Genomic DNA, 10,782 nt, shown 5'->3' on the forward strand with positions numbered 1-10,782 from the left:
TTACAAGACTAAGGGATCGACGGGAAATTCTTAAACAAATATTCTAGCGTTTGCCTTTCTCTGGATCGAAAGGAAATTCTTCCACCCTGGAACTTTTGCTTTTTCCCTTTGCCTGGTCTTGGCCAAGCACTAATCAGAGGATAGGCAACGGGAAAGGATTTTTTTTCAAGTGAAAATGCTGTAACAGTAACATCGACAATGACATCAAGAACGACACATTTCTGTAATAAACTTAATTACCAAGGGCTTACTGAGTGTTACGCCCCGTGAATAATACTGTGTGGTAGGCCCTGAACTTTATGGGCATTACATCATTGACTCCTCATCTCTAATTTGAGTTTTTTGTGCCAAGATTGTATCCTCCCTACAGCGTGGGGGGAAGATGAGGAGTCAGGGCAATAGACCAAATCTTTCAGTCTTGGCTCACTTACCGGGTTTTCAACAGGATCATAAAACCAAGTTTTGAGGGGTAACAATGTAAGTAACTGAGAATATCTGTGCTCATTTTCCTGGCTAAAGGACACTGGAAGTGATCACGTTTCCTACGTTTTCTTTATTTCAAAATAACCTATTAAATCTGAGGCTTAAAGAAAAAGTTAAATTGCTGCTGAGAATCGTATAGGGTAAAGAATATATAATATGTATGGCAAACTCAGCTTGATTTTGGTCTTTGCGATGTATTTGTTCTGGCACATTTACCCACTCTGAGTTTGTTCTCTTATCTATAAAATGTGGATAATGACATACCTAACTCCGTGGGTTATTTTTAAAGATCCAATGGATCTTAATGGATGTGCATATAAATATATATGCACACACATATATACATAAATAATAAAGCACAATGAAAGCACAAATTCTTTTTTATCAGTATTTGGCCCTAGAACCATGTTCTTTACATATACCAAACTTACTGAGAGAAGGAATGATAATTTTTTCTTGGTAGAAATTGTCTGTTAATTGTTTCTCCTGGCTGTAACGTTTTTGTTGCCTAAAGTATCTGGGCAACAACAGGCAGAAGCTGAAAGAGTGGGCAGAGTTCATCGTCTGCTCCAGCTGGACTAAGGATGCTAGAACCAGAAGTCTGCCACAGGCTAGACGTGGCGGCTGGGTTGGAAGGAACTGAATCAGGGAACATACCTATGATGCTGGTTACTGGAAAGACAATTATATGAAAAGTCTCTGAACCTGGCACAATACACACAATTAAACAGATCTTTATAGCTATTAAAAATATGAGTGCATTTTATTTATATGTTTATTCATATTTTGTTTAAACACAATAAATAATTTTACACTTTTCATATAAACTATTTAATGAACCCAATGATCAAACTTCTGAAAGAGAAACATGTAATTCATTCTTTTAGTCAACACATATTTATTGGGATTCTACTATACGCAAAGCAGTGTTCTAGACGTTGGCATTTGGCAATAACAAGACACAAAAACCCTTACCCACCTGGATCTGACATTGCAAGGGAACAAAAGTCAATAAACAAATAAGCAAATAAACAAGAAAATAAATATACAAAAAATATCTGATAGTGAAAGTGCTTAAAGAAAATGGAACAAGTAGTATAATAGAGAATGAATAGAAGCTACTTTAGATTAGGTGTCTCCACTCAAAAATCTGTCCTTGTGACTTAATGTTACTAAGTATTTTCCAATATCCATTCTCAAGTTTAGTCCAAGCTTAGCCAAGTCTATTGTCATTCAGAATAAAGACATTTCCCAGCTTCCCTTATTTATTTTTTTTGGTTGGTGTCATCTTTTCTTTTTTTCCTTTTTTTTATTGTGAAATTTTTGTTGTACATTATTGTTTATCAGTCACCATATAAGTGCATCCCTCCACCCCTTTTGCCCACCCCCCACTCCCATAGCCCCTGGTAACCACCAAACAGTTCTATTTGCCCGTGTGTTGGTTTATCTTCCACATACAAGTGAAATCGTGCACTGTTTGTCTTTCTCTTTCTGGGTTATTTCACTTAACATAATACCCTCCAAGTCTCAAGTCCATCCATGTTGTTGCAAATGGGATGATTTCTGTCTTTTTTATGGCTGAGTAGTATTCCACAGTATATATATACCACATCATCTTTATCCAATCATCAGTCGAGGGACACTTGGGTTGCTTCCATGTCTTGGCTATAGTGAATAATGCTGCCATGAACACAGGGGTGCATAAGCCGCTTTGGATTGTTGATTTCAGGTTCGTTGGGTAGATACCCAGTAGTGGGATAGCTGGATCATAAGGTATTTCTATTTTTAATTTTTTGAGGAATCTCCATACTGTTTTCCATAGAGGCTGCACCAGTTTGCATTCCCACCAACAGTGGATTAGGGTTCCCATTTCTCCACAGCCTCTCCAGCATTTGTTGGTTTTTGTCTTGGTTATTATAGCCATTCTAACGGGTGTAAGATGATGTCTTAGTGTGGTTTTGATTTGCATTTCCCTGATGATTAGTGATGTTTAGCATCTTTTCATGTGCCTATTGGCCATCTGTATATCTTCTTTGGAGAAGTGTCTGTTCATTTCCTCTTCCCATTTTTTGATCAGGTTGTTTGTTTTTTTGTTATTCAGTTGTGTGAGTTCTTTATATATTATGGAGATTAACCCCTTGTCAGATATATGGTTTGCAAACACTTTTTCCTAGCTGGTGGGTTCCCTATTCATTTTGATCCTGGTTTCATCTGCCTTGTAGAAGCCTTTAATCTGATGAAGTCCCACTTGTTTATTTTTTCTTTTTTTTCCCTTATCTGAGTAGACATGGAATTCAAAAAGATCCCTTTATGGTTGATGACGAGTAGTTTACTACCTATATTTTCCTCCAGGAGTTTTATAGTTTCAGGTCTCACCTTCAGGTCCTTGATCCATTTTGAGTTAATTTTTGTGTATGGCAAAAGAAGATGGTCTGCCTCCATTCTTTTGCAAGTGGCTGTCCAGTTTTCCCAGCACCATTTATTGAAGAGACTTTCCTTTCTCCACTCTATGTCCTTAGCACCTTTGTCAAAGATTACCTGCCCGTAGATATGAAGTTTTATTTCTAGACTTTCAATTCTGTTCCATTGATCTGTGTGTCTGTTTTTGTACCAGTACCATGCTGTTTTAATTACTATCGCTTTGTAGTATGTTTTGAAGTCAGAGATTGTGAAGCCTCCTGCCTTGTTCTCCTTTTTCAGGATTGCTTTAGCTATGTGGGGTCTTTTGTTGCCCCATATGAATGTTAGTATTATTTGTTATATTTATGTGAAGAACGTCCTTGGGTTTCTGATTGGGATTGCATTGAATCTGCAGATTGCTTTAGGTAGTATGGACATTTTAACTATGTTTATTCTTCCAATCCAGGTGCATGGAATATTTTTCCATTTCTTTATGTCATCATTAATTTCACTCAATAATGTCTTATAGTTTTCATTGTATAGGTCTTTCACTTCCTTGGTTAAATTTACTCCTAGATATTTTATTCTTTTTGTTGCAATTGTAAATGGGATTGTCTTCTTGGATTCTCTTTCTGTTAGTTCGTTGTTGGTATATAGAAATGCAACTGATTTCTGTAAATTGATTTTGTACCCTGCCACTTGACTGTAGTTGCTGATTATTTCTAATAGTTTTCCAATGGATTCTTTAGTGTTTTCTATATATAAGGTTATGTCATCTGCAAACAGTGAGAGTTTCACTTCTTTGTTGCCTATTTGGATTGCTTTTATTCCTTTTACTTGCCTAATGGCTCTGGCCAGAACCTCCAGTATTGTGTTGAATAAGAGTGGTGAGAGTGGGCACCCATGTCTTGTTCCTGTTTTCAGAGGGATGGCTTTCAGTTTTTCTCCATTGAGTATGATATTGGCTGTGGGTTTGTCGTATATGGCCTTTATTATGTTAAGGTGCTTTCCTTCTATACCCATTTTGTTGAGAGTTTTCGTCATAAATGGATGTTGGATCTTCTCAAATGCCTTCTCTGCATCTATTGAGATGATCATATGGTTTTTATTTCTCGTTTTGTTAATGTGGTGTATCACATTGATTGATTTGAGGATGTTGAACCATCCCTGTGTTCCTGGTATAAATCCCACTTGATCACGGTGTATGATCTTTTTAATGTATTGTTATATTCGGTTTGCCAATATTTAGTTGAGGATTTTGCATCTATGTTCATCAGGGATATTGGTCTGTAGTTTTCCTTCTTAGTATTGTCTTTGCCTGGCTTTGGTATCAGGGTGATGTTGGCCTCGTAGAATGTGTTGGGAAGTGTTCCATCTTCCTCTATTTTTTGGAATAGTTTGAGAAGGAGAGATCACATGAAAACTGGGTTCAGCAGAAATTTGTCCTAGATGGATGGGTAAGAGATAGGATGGGTTGAAAAAAAAATACCTATCTAGCTGCTATATATTCAGTTCTTATTGGAAACCGGTGCTAAGTATTTTACATGGTAAGAAAAACAACTTTAATTTCAGATAGCAATAATGGCTGTCATCACAAAGCCACTTAGTTGTTTGTCAGAAATTCCTTAGAAGATGTTAATCATTGCTTAAGATTAACAGTTGTCGTCAACTACAAGCAAACATGATTTGGGCAAACCAGAAACATAAATAAGTGCAAAAGGAAATAGGCAAGGTGAAGCTCATGGGTCTAAATCTATGAGGACTATAAAGGGCACATTTTGCTCATCCAGAGGGTCAAAAATTATAGAGAAATCTAGGAATCAGGTTCTGATATATTAGGATCAACTTGGTTCTGCCATAGAATCAAGTCTGTGAGCTTTAGATTCAAAGAGCTGGGGCTCAATTCCTACCTCAACTGCTTAATAGTTGTCTCATTTTGGGATTACACAAAACAACGTATCTTCTCTGATGACCCATGTCATTATTTGTAAAAGGGACTAATGATATCTACTCTGTAAACATGTTGTGAGAATTAACTAAAATAAGATTTTTAAGGGTATCTCTCACTCTTTAAATGTTAGTTCCACTTTCCCTTTCTTGGATTGGCCTGGTTTAATCCCGAGAATATGGAAAATCTTATTTACATTCAATAGAGAACAGGTTATTGTTATGAAAAGAACTCTGAGATTTCTTACACTTTTTCTAACTCTATAAATATTAGTTAGATTTGTTTCAGTTTAGTTTGGTTTCTCACTGTAATTACTAGTGGTTAAAACCAAACCAAACCAACCAAATAGACAAAAACAAAATAAAACAAAAAAAACAAAATCTTATCTGAAAATTGGGAAGGTAAGGAGTAAGTTTTTCCTTTCCTTCTTCTATCCTTTCCTTTCCTTTCCTTCTTCCTTTCCTTTCCTTCTTTCCAAAAAGAAAGAAAGATTCTAACAATGGAGAGAAATCTATGTACCATCCAATTTCAATAAAAATCATAGGAGTAAGTAGTATGTGTCAGGAAATTTATAAGCATTATTTCATTTAATCCTCACAATCTCCCTATGAAATACTATTGTAACTCCAATTACAAATAGCGATATTAAGGTTCAGAGAGGACCATTGACCTCCTCAAAGACATAAAGTCAACGAGAAACAGACTTGTTTTTCACTCCCAGAACCTTCTGGCTCCAAGGTGGTACTCTTTTCATTATGTTACAATGTATTCTACAATCATAAGAAGGAAGAAAATAGGTAGAAAGTGGAAAAATGACAGATAATCAGGCCAAATCTCTGAGATCTATAAAGAATGAAAGGGGTCCATCAGATGTCTCCCCAGAATAGAAAAATAGGGTGGCCAGGGGGAATCACAAGCTCTTTGATTCCCAATTCCTTTAAAGATTATCTGGACTACTGTGTACTATTTTCTCACTCATAAACTCTCTCAGTATCCAGCATCTAATTGCTCCCTATGCTCAGAGGGCTCCTGCTTATTGGGTCTTGGGATACATCATGAATGGGGCTCCCGAGGGACTATAAGATGATTTAAAATCCTACAAAGGTAGGAGATATTTTTACCTCTGCTAACTCTGAGGAAATCACCCTAAGTGACAGTGCAGCCATCAGATGTATAGCATCTTCTCTCTGCGTGATTCTAAATGAAAAAGACCATTTGGGGTCTGCAGTTGGAGTACCCAAATCCAAGTCCATGGAACCTAGGGAAGAGAAACTTTTGGAATGGAGAGCCTCGCAACTCTATAGAAGAAACTGAAGGTAAAAGGAGGAGGGGAAAAAACATTTGTTTTCCTTAATTGAGCCAGTCATGACACTTTTGACCACGTGAGTGCTCAGAGCATCTCCCCATCTTTCTCAATTTTTACTTTTACCCTCACTCTGCAGTCCTGGGTAGCAAGGATTGCCAGAAGAATTCACAATTAAGGGCTTCTTTCTTATTCTATGAAATGACTAGAGTCCTTTCCTCCATTCACTCTGTCAAACAGCATGCAGGAATGCATTTATTCTTTTTTGGTTTATTAATCATGAATTCAGCATCTGTCATGTTTCAAGCACCAAACCTACATTGCTTAGGATTAAAAATATTAGTTGGCTATGTTGCCTGACATGGGGAAAATATATTTCTATGGCATGGAGAAAATAATAGTCTTTATGATAGAAACATATATGGAAGATATTTTCCTGGTTCTCTTCCAAATTCTCTAAAGAATGTATATATTTCTTCTAACATGGCTCTCTTTCCTTCTCCTTTGCCTAAAATGTAGTATTTCTCAAGGGTTGGCCTCTGGTCCCTATTTTGTCCTCACTTTACCCTGTCTCTCCTACTGACCTCACTCAGGCTTAAACATTGACTATAATCTTTGTACAGGTAATACTTCCCAAATTCTTCAGCATGGGGCTCTCTATAGCAAATATAATAATAATGAATCATTATAAAGCATCTTATTATGTATAAAAATCTTTTATGAACATTATGATATTTAATCTTATAGCAACTTTATGAGGTAAATATTATTTCAATTAATCAAAAACAAGCATTTAGTGGGTACTCACTCTCTACCAAGCAAAATTATAAGAACATCACACATTTTCAAGGAGCACAGCTATAGTGGTACATGTCCAAATACAGGTTTGTGAAACCCAAATGAGGGACATAATACCAAGGGAGATTATTTAGTGGTTTGGCAGGAACTTTCGTATTTTACCCGTATTGTCCTGCCTTAATTATTAATAATGCCCCCTTTCACTTTCAAAAGTGTCTCAACTGGAATGATACATTTTAACTGATTAGTTAAGGTTGAGGCTACTGGTGCAGGGAATGCTTTCTGCTTCTTTGAAGATGAGAAGCTGAGGTTCAGAGATTATAAACTCCTTGACCATAGTCACATCACCAAAAATTAGAATTTGAACTTGAGTCTTTCGACCTCTAATCCAAATTCTTTTTAATATGCCATGTTTTCTTTTTCCCAGACAAAAGTTTGAATTTGAATTGAATCATCTGGGAAAGTTGTATCCATTTCTAACTACAGGTGTAAACCGAAATTACTACTTGAATTATCATTCTCTTTTCCTGTGTATCTTTGATGCCTATGAACCTATCTGGTCGTGAGCCTAGAAATGGTGAGGAGCTTGAATGTTTAAGACTAAAAAAATAATATTTGAAGTTATAGACAAAAATTGAAAAAAAAAATGGTAAGTAAAATCTCAATCTAAAATGGTATTTTTATGAGATATTTCTCCTAGTTTTTGTTTGCTTTCAGTTTTTATCTTACAGAGAATAATGTTTACATTGCTTTAGAACCAATAGAAATGTGATTCATGTTTCACCTTGCATACCACTGACATCACACATTAGCATGATTCATATTTTACTGTGTTTTGAATGGTTTTGAGGGATGGGTGCTTGCATGTAGGTGTGGGGGCCAAAGTAGGCACTTAAATCATGGTTCCCAGTCTTCTCCATTGCGTGTTTTATTTTTGACCTTAGCATAATTCAGAGGAGACCTTCATGGGTACACAGGGGTATTTTCTAAACACTTCCCCCAAACTGTAAGTTATTTAGCATTAGCTATGCTCATGTTAATAGTAAGTCAGTACATTATAAATGTGTTTGTACTTTTGCCAGGGTAAAGGAGTAAATAACAGTTGCTGGGTACCTGCAATATGACAGATACCACATTAGATGCCTCATTATGCATTATCCTCTTTAATCTACCCAACAACCCTTAGAATGCAACTCCATCCCTATTTTGGAGATAAGTAAACTGAAACATAGCAAAGCCACAAAATAGTTAAGCAAGAGCCTAGATTTAGAAGGAAATCTGCCTGGCTCAAAAATATTGTCTTTGCTTATCATCATTCCACCATAGCAGTTAGTCTATTAGCCCGCTGTTCACTGCACTTAACAGAAATTGTTCAGGAGCCTACAGGGATGGCTATGTAAAGAGATGGTTAATCCATATTGTGGGGGCCAAGCAGCGGCCATGAACTCTTTCTTCAGCAACTTTAGCACGAGTAGAAACTGACTTCAGGCCCAGATGATCCCTCACTAGAAGCAGACAAAAATGGTCTGAAAAAAGTGAAGGATAGTGACTTTCTTCTAACAAGAAACTCAAAGGACCCAAAGACTCAAAGAACCGAATACAATAAACAGAATCTCTATAGAGACTTGATACCATAAGACAATAATAACAAAGTACATCGATTGCATTAATATATTGTGATAAGGATATCCTAATTGTTATTATCAAATGAACTGAGATACATGATCTAAATTGAGAACCTATAGTTGTGTGAATAATTGTTGTCCTATTTCAAGTGTTTTTACACCAATTCCTTTTCATATCCTTTTCTTTTTGTTACAGAGCTTTTCACTAATCACGAGTTTCTCCTCTTCCTTCTCTTTAGGAAGATCCATTCTTCTTCCTTAGCCCTCTACCTCCACCTATCATTTACATTTTTTTTTACTCCAGCAAGAGTCAAATTATCAGTTACTGGCAATTATGAAGATGACCAGGGCTCATCCTGTCTTTCCTAGTTTAGGAATTAGATACTCTACCTTTGGGCAAATATGTAAATTCCATTTTTTAAGCATTGAATCTCAAGCCAAAAGCAGGCTCAGTACAACCATTGCTTTCCAGAGTTAATAAAAAAGGCTTAAAATAGTCTAAAGACAAAAATAATCATTTCAGAGCATTCTAAAAGTCTATTCAAATAAACACATTTATTGAGTGCTACTATTTCCTAAGTCACGGAGATACAATGGTAAACAAGAATAGACACAGTCTCTTCAAGGAAGGTACAGTCAAAGTATACCCATAAATTAATTTCTGACTTTTCATTCATTCATTCATTCATTTATGTAACAAATATTTAAATGCCTGTTATTCACAGGCACTGTGATAAATATTGCAGATTCAATGACAAATTATAGTGTTTACTCTCAGGGGCCTTACAGTAATAGAACCTGAACTCAGTTTCACTGGAGTTTCTTTTGTTTGTATGGATAGTATTAACCTATGTTACCACTTTCAATTTTTTTAGAAGATAAAATTATCATCAGTAACCAATAATTATAAAAGAGATCAGAGAAATTGATCAGGAATTGTAATTAGAAGTCAGGACAATTATAATTAGACAATTTTCATATATTTTGGATTTCCAAAAACCAGATCATAAAAGTAAAAACTGTAAGTGAATATGTCATCTCTTCTTGGATGATTCACAAGCACCTTTAAACTCAAGTGTTGTAACAGATGGCTGACCACAGGACACCCTAGCGGTCATTTCATCTTCTCAGTGTATTCAGCTATGTTACTTTTTCCTTTAAAGTAAAGCAAATAGTCAAACTCATAGAAGCAGAGTGCAGTGGTTGCCAGGGGCAGGAGGAGGGGGAAATAGAGAGTTGCTAATCAAAGGGTATAAAGTTCCAGTAATGCAGGATGAATAAATTCTAGAGATCTGCTGTACAACTTTGTGCCTATAGTTAACAATATTCTTTTATACACTTGAAAATCTAAGAAGGTAGATCTCACATTTTCTTACCACAATAAAATAAAAATAAAAATTTTTTTAAAGCATAAAACACACAAAAAGTTGCAGAATTGAAGTACTTTCATTACACTAAGGATTCAAAAATTCCAATTGTTAGCAAAGATTACATATCCCATACTACATCTTAATACATGATGTGACTTCACTAAAACCTACCATCTGCATAATACAACTTAGCTGCTAGCCTCAAAACAATTTAAAACCCCGGGATAATATCCAAATTGTCACTACTAATTTTTCAATCAAATAAACATTGTCAAATAAGAAGATGCTCAAACTAAGGACTATATCCAATTAGAATGATATTAATACAATCCAAATTCCAATGCTCATTGCACTCCATCACAATCCATTATTCTCTTCAGAGGTATAGGTGCCTAAATTGGCCTTTGGTGGATATTTAGGGTATTTGACCACAACTTTGGATAATTGTAGACACACTCTGTAAAGGAATCAGGAAGATCAGGCTTCCGGGTTGATCTATTTTAGGGCATTTACTGTTGTATAATTGGTTGTGGACATTAATTGAATTGTATTCATCTGTTCAGTATCAAGATCTTTCTTCTCTTAGCCCACCCAGTATTTCACCACGTTAACGTTTCATTTTGCTTTTTATTCATATTTGTAAAGGAATATATCTCCAGATATGAAGGCATAGATTTGCTTTACTGACCCCTAAATGTCTTTTGCAGAATTCCTAATTCTGACATTCAACATCATCTTTATGTTTAAACAAACATTCTTGACTATGAATGTTCTGGCACTGTGTCTGTCACAAATCAGCCTCCACATTCATGCTCTCACATCTTTTCTCTTTGCCCAGACCTCCCTTCCAGAAAT

Source organism: Diceros bicornis, chromosome 7 (genome assembly GCF_020826845.1).
Source record: "Diceros bicornis minor isolate mBicDic1 chromosome 7, mDicBic1.mat.cur, whole genome shotgun sequence".
Taxonomy (NCBI): Eukaryota; Metazoa; Chordata; class Mammalia; order Perissodactyla; family Rhinocerotidae; genus Diceros; species Diceros bicornis.